The sequence below is a fragment of the Triticum urartu genome, chromosome 6A (genome assembly GCF_056163025.1).
Source record: "Triticum urartu cultivar PI428250 chromosome 6A, HENAU_Tu73, whole genome shotgun sequence".
NCBI classification, from domain to species: Eukaryota; Viridiplantae; Streptophyta; class Magnoliopsida; order Poales; family Poaceae; genus Triticum; species Triticum urartu.
Window position 1 is genome coordinate 536,196,413 of NC_141878.1, and position 12,337 is coordinate 536,208,749.

The following is a 12,337-nucleotide window of genomic DNA, read 5'->3' on the forward strand; positions in this document are numbered from 1 at the left end:
AGACTTTTTAGAGACTAGGGACTTTTTAGTTGGGACTAGAAAAAGTCCTACGACTAGAGAACCAAACACCACCTAAGTCTTTTTAGAGATTCCGCTATAGACTACATGCTGAAATTTGAGATGGGCTTTATGCCCATATGGCAATTTCTGAAAATCTCTAAGGGCCCATGTGGGTTTATTGGCACTAGGTGGAGTTGGGAAGTGATTTCTCAAAAAAAAGGTGGAGGTGGGAAGTTTAGTCCCATCCCAGAAGTGGAAGAGGAGTTGGACCTCCTTATAAGGAATGTTCTTTCACATGCTATTGGAGCTTGAGAAGAGAAGAGACCCTCGCGCGCTCCTCCTCCGCCGCGCGGCTACACGCTTATTTTTGCCAGTCACTAATGAAGAGTTTCTGACAGCTAGGCCACGATCTGAGACGTCGGGTCATGGGCTGTCATACTTGGATTTTTTCTCAGTGAAATTGAAATTGCACATCTTCAGATTCATTTGAAAAGATGGTGATGTATACCAATTTTTTCTCAGTGACTATACTGTTTTACTTTGGAAAGATGGTGTGTATGCCAACATTTTCTTAGTTACTATAACACATCATCAACTTTATTTGCGCGTATTATATATGTTTACTGCCACTAAGAAAAGTTGATACCCTCATGCCATGGTATAGTCAATGCGTGCAGCAATCTTAGCAACACAGTACAGGGAGGTAATGGCCCCAAAAAATTGGTATTCAGAATAATATATGGAGATAGTGAACCCCATACAACAAAGATCTTACAACTAACAAACACAACTTGTTGTGACACTATGCATATCATTCAATATCTACATTAAGATGGACATGGCTGCGCTGGAACTTGTGAACAACATAATGGTAAGTATATGCATACGTTGGACAACCCAACCCTCAAAGTATATGATGCAACAGGTGAAGAACAAAATGAAAAATGTATATATGAGACAAAGACAACGTTCAAAAGGCAATTGGAGGTATTGATCTGAGACGTCTCTCCACGCGGCTGCGCCTATATAAGTGTGCGGTGTCTCCCAACCCTAGCGGCCACGAACAGGTCACATCTGCTCCACGTGCACGCCCACCGTCGTTCCCTTGCTGCTGCCGCCGCCGGTGACTCCATCCCGTCCGCCGCGTACACGATCGACGGAAGAGCAGGTCTCCGAAACCACGCCCTTCTGGTTCCTGTATGGGGTGAGGGGCGAATAGGTTTTTGGGCAGCGATTACGCGACTGCTCGCTTCCGATCGTCTACTTCCTCTACGTCCGCGTCGCCTTCATCGATCATCACCATGTCCACTGACGCCGAACGTGCCGCCATCGAGAAAGCTGAAGCCGACAAGAAGGCCGCCGAGGACGCTGCCGTGGTTCTAAGTCTGACAGTAGAATGGTGGGTAGGTATGTAGAGGCAAGATCTTAGCTATGGAGGAGTTGTACACGCGAGTTTTACGAGTTCAGGCCCTTCTCGGAGGAAGTAACAGCCCTACGTCTCGGAGCCCGGAGGCGGTCGACTGGATTATATGCGTGTGAGTTACAGGGGGTGTGAACCCTTGTCCATAAGGAGGGGGGTGGCTTATATAGAGTTCGCCGGACCCCTCCCGCCCTCAGTTACAAAGGGTTTAAGGTACATAAAGGTAGGGACGTTACTCGTAACGCCTGTAATAAAGTACATAAATGACCATTAAAGCTATGACTTAAATACCGACCGTTGCAGAGTGAGTGGCTCTTAATCTCCTGGTAGTCGAGTGGTTGTTCGTATGGTCGAGTGTCTTCAAGACAGTCGAGTGGAATATGGCTTTATGGTCGAGTGGAAGATGATTTTTCTTCGACTGCTTCTGGATCTTTTAGAGATGTCCTTGGGGAGGGTATCTTGATCAGATCCATGACCCTACCCTAGGTACATAGCTTCATCATTAGCCCCCGAATGGATCAGGGTTTGAGTGAGGAAGGAGTTGAGAACACTTCCGACTCATTCTTCATGCTATGAGTATATCTTGCTCTGGGTCAATGAACTAAGGGGATAACATCAACTTCTTTTTCAGTCGCCTTGGTCCATTCTTGGTTTTTGTCAAGTGAACTTTCACGGTAAAGTTCCGAATGATGATGTGGAGGATGTTTTCAGTCTGGCGAGCTGCTCTGCTCTCCGTGGATTTTGCGGGGTTCGAATTTTGGGAAGCGCACCGGACGGGCGAGGCCGTGGTAATCGGGGCGGATTAGGCAGGTCGCCTCGATCCCCGCGCCACCTTTTTCGCCACGTATCGCGCGCGCGACTGTTGCGGGATTTGTTTAGATCGTCTGGGAATGACCTTATAAAAGGCACCGGACCGGGCCTTTGAACAGTGCGCTCCCGTTCTCTTTCTTCATCCTCAGACTTCTCCGCTGCGCCCGCTTCCGCTCTCGGCGTCGTAACCTCGCTCGGACTTGATCCGCCGCCATGGGAAAAGAGAAGATGGTGGCGTTGGAGCACGCGAAGAAGGCGACCGCGAAGGCGAAGGGCAAGAGGACCAGCCGGGGCGGGTCCTCGTCAAGATCCATCCTGCCGCCGGGCTGGATCCAGGGCGACTGGATCCGCTCGACGATCAGCCAGGATGACCTCGACGACCTGGTGGAGGGGGGACTGATCCCCCACGAATCGGCGCGGCTTCCGGGGAATGAGACCGAGCCGCAACCGCGGGAGGGTGAGTGTGTTCTCCTCGCCACTCACGTCGACCGCGGGTTTTCTTTGCCTCCCCATCCTTTCTTCCGTGGCTTTTTGAACTTCTTCGGGGCTCAACTCCACCACTTCACTCCAAACACCATAGTTTATCTGGCTGCTTTTGTGTCAATGTGCGAAAATTTCTTGGGCTGTCGACCGCACTGGGGTCTCTTCAAACAAATATTCACGTGTCGCTCCCAGTCGGTCAAGAAGGCCAACCCGAGTGATGATAGGACGCACGTGATCCAGATGTGCGGGGGCCTTGGGATCTAGATGAGGAACAAGAGTACCTTCCCAGCGATGATCCTTCCCGACTCGGTCCGGGGCTGGCAGTCGACTTGGTTTTACTGTAAGGTCCAGCCGACCCCGGGTCAGTCGACTAGACTTCCCCCCTTTTCCCTGGCTCGAGTGGAGAAGCCCTCCTCCTTGAGGGTGATCCCAGAAGAGAAGGCGCAGGTCAAGGCATTGGTCGAGCGGGTCGTCCAACTTGTCCGCGACGGGGTGACTGGGATGGACCTGCTGGAGGTCTTTCTCAGTCGACGCATCCAACCGCTTCAGGCCCGTGACCATCCGATGTGGATGTACTCGGGACTCGAGGACTCCACTCGGATCCACCCGGAGGACGTCAGCGAAGACACGATGGAGAAGTGGCTGAGGGGAATCACCGGCAACAAAGACAATCCCAGGGGGTCTAGGAGGGTGATTCCATTCGACCACTTGCGCCAGCCGGAACAGGTATGACTCTGCTTTGTCAAGTATCTTCTTGATTCACTGTGTGACACCTTGTTGATGGTCGATTGTCTTTCTTTTGCTCGTTGCCCTTTCAGGCTCTCATTGATATGTACTCGATGCCCAATGGAGTGCAGGGGCAAGACGTCGAGGAAGGAGCGAGCGGGGGCGAGAGTGGCGAGTGGCACTCGGATGCAGAGGAGGACGAGGAGAGTGATGACTCGAGTGATGACGAAGATGTCAACTCGCCTCCTCGCAGAGAGAGAAGATCCAAGCACGCTCACGACCTGGCGAGCACCCCGGCCCTGGCGACCACGCCGACTGGACAATCTTCGAAGCGCCCCCGGACGTCTTCCCCAGCACCGATTGAGAAGGCTCCGAAGCAGCTCAACATTGTGCCGCCTCCTGCGCCAAAAGCATCGAAGGCCACCTCCTCCAAACTACCGAAGGCTTTGCCCAGAATCAAAGTGACTGTCCCCACCATCTCCGGGTAATCATCTGACCTGTTCTTTTTGTTGACTCGAGCAACAGAACTTAACCGACTGAGTGCGGACATTTGCAGTGCTGCTACATTAGAAACCTCTTCCTACCAGTACCGAGACGAGGAGATGGAAGATGCAGTTACCTCCAACCCAGGTAAAAACTCTTATGATCTTGTTCTTGATTACTCGGTCGATTGAATTCTAGTGGTTCACTTGGGGTCGACTGATCTTCTCTGCAGCTCCACCCAACGTCATCGATCTCCCAGATGACGATGAAGATGTGGCTCCTAGGCCCAAAAAGAATAAAAAGGTAGCGGTTGGTAAGGCGTATCAGTAGGGACCAACGACAACACCAACCATCCGTCAATCTGAAGACGCGGGCGGGGCCTCTGTAACCTTCGTTGTACCCTTGTCGAATGAGCGCCCTGCACCGTCGACTGCGCCAGTGACTCCTTCAGTCGTCCAATCTCACGCCCCGGAGCTCGTAGCAGCCGCACCTGGGTCGTCTGCCCTCTTCTTCACCAGCTACCCCGTTCCGGAAAACCAGTTAGATGCGGCTGCGGAAGCCATCCGTCAGGCTAACATGATGATGGAGCGGATGAAGACGGTGCACGAGAATAGCCAGGCTGCTTACGACGCCAGCGCTGCTCTCCGGGCCAATGTCCAGGTGAGTAAACTTTCGACTGACCTTGTTCTATCAGGATATGCTACCTGAAATATTTTCTTCCATACAATCTCTTATTGTTTGCGTCGAATCTGTACACCCACTAGGCGTTTTGTTGTTTTTGGTATTTGCGCTCTTCCGCTCGGTCTGGGCGAGTAGGATCTGAACCGGTGGGGGCACGCTAAGTGCACCCACTGGGTGTAGTCCCCGAGACCGCAGTCGACTGGGGTCTGAGTTCTTTTTCTTTTCTTTTCTTCCATTCAACCCGGGCGGACCGGTCGAATGAGATTCAAATCGGTGGGAGCACGTCAAGTGCACCCACTAGGTGTAGTCCCCGAGACCGCGGTCGACTACTGGCAGTCGACTGGGGTCTGAATAGTTTTTTTACTTGACCCAGGCGGACCGGTCGAGTCGGGTCTGAATCAGCGGGGGCACGCCAAGTGCACCCGCTGGGTGTAGTCCCCGAGACCGCAGTCGACTGCGTGCAGTCGGCTGGGGTCTAAGTGAACTCTTTAAGTTTTATTCACTCGAAAGTAAATAACCTTTGATCTTGTCGATTGACACGTCTTTTGCCTCCTGCAGAAATCTTGTACTCTCATTTCCAAGTTTGCTGAAATTGAGGAGAAGCAGAGGCAACTGAACCTTGACTTGGAGCTGGCCCAACAGAATCTAAAGAAATCTCAAGATGAAGCTACTGGTATGGAAGGTAACTGCCTGTCGACTGTTCACGTCGACCGTCTTTTTAAAATATTTCTTCGAACTCTTGTTTGATCTGATTGCTTCTTTTGCAGAGAAAATGAAGTTGGCTCTGGAGAAGAAGGACTCGGACCTCGCAGCTGCGCAGAAGGAAGCCCAAGATAAAATTGCCCTTGCAGACCAGAAGCTGGCTTCAGTCAGAGCGCTGGAAGGGGAGGTGAACAAGATGAAGTCTTGCCTCAATGAATCTAACCGAGAAGTGACTCGTCTGAAGAAGGATAAACTTGTCCTGAATGAAAAGCTGGAGTCTGCGGTCCACAAGAGGAATGATACGGAAGCTTATCTGAGGACTCTTGCCAAGAAGCTCTATCTTATGCTGGAATGTACTCCTTTTAAACCGACTATGTTGATGTTTGCAAATGAATCCTGTCTGGTCGACTCACTAATTTTTTGACTGCAGAATTCTGTCAAGACTTTGACGAAGAAACCGGAAAGGTCGAGACGGGTCTGGACCCTATCGCTTCTCCAGTTTGCGACGAAACTGCCATGAACGTGCTCCGACTGGAGTCTCGTGTCGCCAGCGTCACAAGTTACCTCGCGCGTCTGAAGGTGGCAGTCTCACGAGTCGACTCATTGCTCTGGCCAAAGGCGACGCTTCAAAATGACCTGGAATCTCTGATGGCTCGACTCGACGAGATCCCTGACCAAGTGCAAGAATGGAAGAAGTCCTCTGCCCGGTGTGGTGCTGACGTGGCGATGTCCTTGATGCGAGTCCACTGCAAGGAAGCTCGTGAAGACAAGCTGGCGGCGATCAAGGTCGCCAACACCAAAAGGCATGACTTCCAGTCCTTTATGAAGACTTTCATCGCTGCTGCCACTCGGATCGCGGATGGAATCGACTTGGACGAATTCGTCGAACCTGCCAGCCCTCCTCCTGCCGAATGAACAAACTTATGAGACTTGAATATGTCTTAAATTTGCCTCGGAATGCCGAGTGATTGTTGTAACCGTTAAACTCCTTCGGGCTTGATGCTCGAATACTTTTGATTTGCTGCTTGGAACTTTAGGATTTATCCGAATTGGGTTTATTTCCGAATATGCTTGCGTTTTGCCTTTAAGTGGACTTTGTTCTTTGCTCGGAATAATCTTTGTGCTTGAGATGTAGCTCTGAGGTGGTGACTCCAGTCGACCTACACTTCATCGTCCTTGCGGATAGGGACGGAGCACGCATTGCAGTCGACCTGCACCTTGTCGTCCTTGCGGATAGGGATGGAGTGCACGTTGCACTTGTGGCGTAGCTCCGAAGGAGAAGGTTGCAGTCGATCTGCACCTCATCGTCCTTGCGGATAGGGATGGAGCGCGCATTGTACTTGTGGCGTAGCTCCGAAGGAGAAGGTTGCAGTCGACCTGCACCTCGTCGTCCTTGCGGATAGGGATGGAGCGCATATTGTACTTGTGGCGTAGCTCCGAAGGAGAAGGTTGCAGTCGACCTGCACCTCGTCATCCTTGCGGATAGGGATGGAGCACATATTGTACTTGCGGCGTAGTTCTGAAGGAGAAGGTTGCAGTCAACCTAAACCTCGTCGTCCTTGCGGATAGGGATGTGTTTCGAACTTAGGCGAGTACTCGACTGCAGCTAAGCCCCCGAGTGGGAGGATTGCTCACCACTCGGTAGGATTTTACAAACTTAGGCGAGTACTGGACTGCAGCTAAGCCTCCGAGTGGGAGGATTGCTCACCACTCAGTAGGATTTTACAAACTTAGGCGAGTACTGGACTGCAGCTAAGCCCCCGAGTGGGAGGATTGATCACCACTCGGTAGGATTTTACAAACTTAGGCGAGTACTGTACTGCAGCTAAGCCCCCGAGTGGGAGGATTGCTCATCACTCGGTAGGATTTTACAAACTTAGGCGAGTACTGGACTGCAGCTAAGCCCCCGAGTGGGAGGATTGCTCACCACTCGGTATGATTTTACAAACTTAGGCGAGTACTAGACTGCAGCTAAGCCCCCGAGTGGGAGGATTGCTCACCACTCGGTAGGATTTTACAAACTTAGGCAAGTACTGGACTGCAGCTAAGCCCCCGAGTGGGAGGATTGCTCACCACTCGGTAGGATTTTACAAACTTAGGCGAGTATTGGACTGTAGCTAAGCCCCCGAGTGGGAGGATTGCTCACCACTCGGTAGGATTTTACAAATTTAGGCGAGTACTGGACTGCAGCTAAGCCCCCGAGTGGGAGGATTGCTCACCACTCGGTAGGATTTTACAAACTTAGGCGAGTACTGGACAGCAGCTAAGCCACCGAGTGGGAGGATTGCTCACTGACGGTGTCCTTGACTAGGGGGTACTCACCACATCGTCTCCCGATCTATTAGATTGGGCTGAGGCCCCCCATGTCCGTATACTCATGGGCCAGTTCGGACAGCTGCCGCATACAAGGAAGATTCCACAAAGACTTGGCGATCAAGACAAAGACTTCTCCCCACCGGCGTATTCGGCTAGGACTCTTGTTAACCTAGGCCTCTGGTGCATTATATAAACCAGGGCCAGGCTAGTCGATACAACATACAGAACAACAATCATACCATAGGCTAGCTTCTAGGGTTTAGCCTCCTTGATCTCGTGGTAGATCTACTCTTGTACTACCCATATTATCAATATTAATCAAGTAGGACGTAGGGTTTTACCTCCATCAAGAGGGCCCAAACCTGGGTAAAACTTCGTGTCCCTTGCCTCCTGTTACCATCCGGCCTAGACGCATAGTTTGGGGCCCCCTATCCGAGATCCGCTGGTTTTGACACCGACATTGGTGCTTTCATTGAGAGTTCCGTTGTGTGATCGACAAAAGGATCGATGGCTCGCCTGCAGATCAACTGCGACTTTGGCGTCTTCATCACCAGTTCGACTGGTCACCTTGGTTCGACCAAGAATTGTGCCCCGTGTTTGGATCACCATGTTCGAATGAGGGCCTTCATCAAACATCAACTCCGATCTCTATCAAGATCACAGAGGAATCATCTATGGAGCTCGGGGGCTCAACGTCAACATTGCCCTCAAGCGACCGTGCTGTTTTTTTTTGGACAGCGAACTCGTATCTGCCGCCACCACCTCCTCGAGTATCGCTTTGACGATCGCTTTGGTGGAATTGTGCGGAATTGAGTCTATAACAACCCTGGAAAATTTCGTCGAGTTCCGATGGAGGAATCTCTGGCAATCCACGATATACCGGAGCCCTGTCAAATCTGGATGGGAATTTGGATGAGTATAGGGCATGGTGTCCAGCTTCTAGCTCGGATGTCCTTTGGAAGATCCAACCGTTGATCGGCTGAGGAATTCCTATATCTACCACATCTCAAAATTTCAGCTCGATCCGACCGTCCAAACTCCGGGAACCTTCCGATTAGTGCATCACTTTTCGGATCTGTTTTCTGCGCGAAAACGAATCCGACCCGAGTTCATCTTTTTTATGAACGGGATTTCGGACATCCCTTTTGAAGGAAGTTTTGTATGGGATATTGTGTTTTGTTCCCGAACACATCCCACTAACCTTTAAGATCTTTTGAACATGATCTTCAACATCATGCTAGTGTCAAATGAGTCTGGCAATATTACTTCACGGCTGCCGACCTGCGCTAGACACGTCGTCACTTTAGCCGAGCTCAACTTCTTCGGGTCATCATATCGGCAAGCCGAACAAGAGTCCGGCATTGCGAAGGATAAATCATCATCAACATCTCCGCCCCCCGGATTACACGGAGCGGGCATACCGGCATCGCCGCATGGTCGCTTCATCAAGCCGGCATCGACCACATCACGACCTGCATCGACAGGGCCGCACTATTGCCTCTTCAAGCTGGTGTCCATCACGCCGACCTACTTCGACTTATTGGCTGATGTCGAGGCTTCGACATCTTGGCTGGACCGGGGGCTTCGCCATCTCTTCATCAACCTACTCCGGACACTTCGGCGTCACTAGCCGACCAGCTCCGTCACGTTAGCTGGGCCGAGGGCTTTGCCTCGGCGAGTCAACCTTTACCAGCATTGCCATACCGTCGTTTTATCGCCCATCAGGCAATGGGTGTGCGGAGCGAGTCCCAATTTTGGGAATCACCTTCCTTCGGATTGCTACAATAAATAAACCAGGTGCTATTAATCCCAGTATTTTTTGCTTGTTTGGGTTCATTTTTCCCAAGGAATTATTACTCTGGTTTGTCCATGATATGTACACAGGTCTATCAAATGGTGACCGCATTAACGACGGTCGCGTGGTGGTTCGATCAGTTTCCGTACATAGTCCGGCGAACACCGCATCCGGAGCTCGGACCGGCCTGTGAATTCAGGCTTTGCCACGCCTTTACTACATCATGCCGACGCCCTGCATCGACATTGACTTCGGCGCCAGGCCATATTTCTTTTATTACTCACTTTGCATAAATTATTTATTATGCAACGAATTTTTTAATTATTATTATTACTATTATCTCCGGTTTGCACTACTTTTTGTGCACAGGAAAATGATCAAGGACTTCGGCATCACTGTGCCAGTCTGCATTGACTGTGCTGTCACCACTTCGGCGTGTCGAGCTCTCCGCTCCGCCACCTCGGGACCGGCTTAGGGGATGGAACCTTGTCCCGCATCAAGCTCGGACCGCGTCATCAATGCCGAACACATTAACCAGCTAAGTCGCTTTCATGCTCAAAGTTTTAATTTTTAACTTGTGCTCGGTTCGACCAAGCATTATACTTTTTTGGAAAAAAGTTGCTTGTAAAAAATTTCCTTTCCCAAACTTTGTTTGTGACGCATAAATTCAAATACCCAATTCATTTGGGAGCTTCCTTCATGAAGCTTTTCCACTTGCATATGATTATACTTGTACGACTTCGTTCCTTGTTCGTGTATTACGCCACAATATGCACCATATTGACTTAAGCGATTTGCAAGCTGGGTTGCCTCGCTCCTGTGTTTACCCCTACGTTCCCGATTGTTCGGCTAGGGAGTAAAGGGAGCACCTCTGCGATTGTCACGATCGGGTCGCCCGAGCCGGACCTCAGACTGGGTGAAGCCGAAAGCTAGCTCTCTTATAGTTTTCAATGATGGTCGGCACACAACGGAACTCATGAGTACAAAAAATCTATTGCACAAGTCTCATAATAACAATGAGCACCGAAGACAGGTATCGGTGGGGTACTATTTTCTTCGAAGGTGCTTCTTACACTTCACGGTAATATAACATAAGTTCCCTGAGCGCGCTTTGTCTGTTACAGCCTTATGGCCTGATTGCCTGGTTATTGGAAACACCGTCGATATTCTCGACCGATGAAGTACATAACACTTTTCGGTCCTTGACCGAAGAGGGAGAAGCTAACGGTCGGTTAAGACGCATTTAAAGTTCGGTTGAACATAGATATGATATAAGTACTTCGGTACATGCAATCATTCTTCTACCCAAGTCACTTGGGGGCTCTTAAGTTTATTTGAGCCATTTTATAATAAGTGTTCTTCTTCTTAGTCGTTGCAAAGTTTTATTATTATTATTTATCACTCCTTTTTTCGACACGAGTGTGCGGTCACTAGCCGGGGAGCCTAATTTCTCTCTCAAAGCCGCTAGAGTTTAGTTTGCTAAACTGGCCTGATGAGAAGTACTCCGCCCTCGGGATAGGAGGTTGAAGCCGTAGGCTGACCCGCTCGAAGTCTTGAGATAGGATGTATCATGTTAAAGCACGATAGAAGCACTTCTTTTTTCTAAGACCAACTTTCGGATTGGCACCGAACACTTGATATTGTTCGGACGTCATGTTTTTACTGATGTTTCTTGGTTTTCCAAGCTTTTTGGCACTTTTAAACTATTTGTGCTTTTCCAGCATTAGTCTCGCAGTGCAACGCCGGACACCTTTAGGGATTCGGCAAAAACATTCTCAGATATTGCTATATATGCATCGGTTTCTAATTGTGTCTTCGGTCAATAGTTGGGTTGCCCGGCTCCTGCACTTGCTTCCTACGTTCCGTTTTGTTCGGCTAGGCGTGCAAAGGGAGAACCACTGTGATTGTGCTTCCAGCTCACATGGTTAAGCACCTCAGTGGAGAAAGCCGAAAACTGACTTTCACAATAAGCGTAAACTGGTCAGCGATCCGATGACTATGTTAAATGATGGGCCGTACATAACATTGGCCGAAGTGTTCACGGCTTGACCCCGACTGTCGCCGAACACTACCGGGGGCTATTAACTGGCCTCCCAAACTAAATCCTCAATATTTTGCTCTTACATTAGAGCTGAGGTTTAATGATCATGCTTAGCATGACAACCCAAAGAAAGGAACCGATAGCGGGACTATTTTCTTTGGAAGACATTTCTTCTGTTAAACAGTAAAATAACTCTCTGCGTACCTTTGTTTATAAAACCGTATGGCCATATTACCTTGTTTGTTGTAAATCTTTGCCCTCATAAAGGCTTTATAAAGTAGGACAAACACTCCTTGGCTACTGGCCGAGGAGGTGGAAGCCGATGGTCGGTCAACAAAGTTTTGTACAATGCGGATCCGAGCATTAATGACGTAAAGTACTTGGATACATAGAGTCATTACACATAATTTGTGATTTTACTATGGATATTGATCCTTAATTCGGCCACCCGTGCCCGCATTAAGGCTCGGGGGCTACTGGGCTTTGGGCTTATTATTTACAAATATTAAAGGGGCACATTGATCCCCTAATCTGGTGTTACCACCCGACCAGTGTCTCGGGGGCTACTGCATTGCTTGTCCAATGCAGAAAATTTTATGTGCAATATAGTTTCCGAGGAGATTTTGATCCTCAGGATGGTCGGCCGCACCCAACCTGAGTCTCGAGGACTGAGCACGTCGCTTTTAGTGTCCCGAAGTATTCTGCCGAGCTTGGACTTGATCCTCAGGCCGATTTTGCAAATCAACCTGAGTCTCAGCGGCTACTGGGATCAGCGGTCTTACGTCATCCTTCAGGTGCATCTCGGGTTTTAGACCGATACACACCTTGGAGGCTACTGGCTATATATCTCGGCAGAGAATAAATTGCACCAATAAAAAAT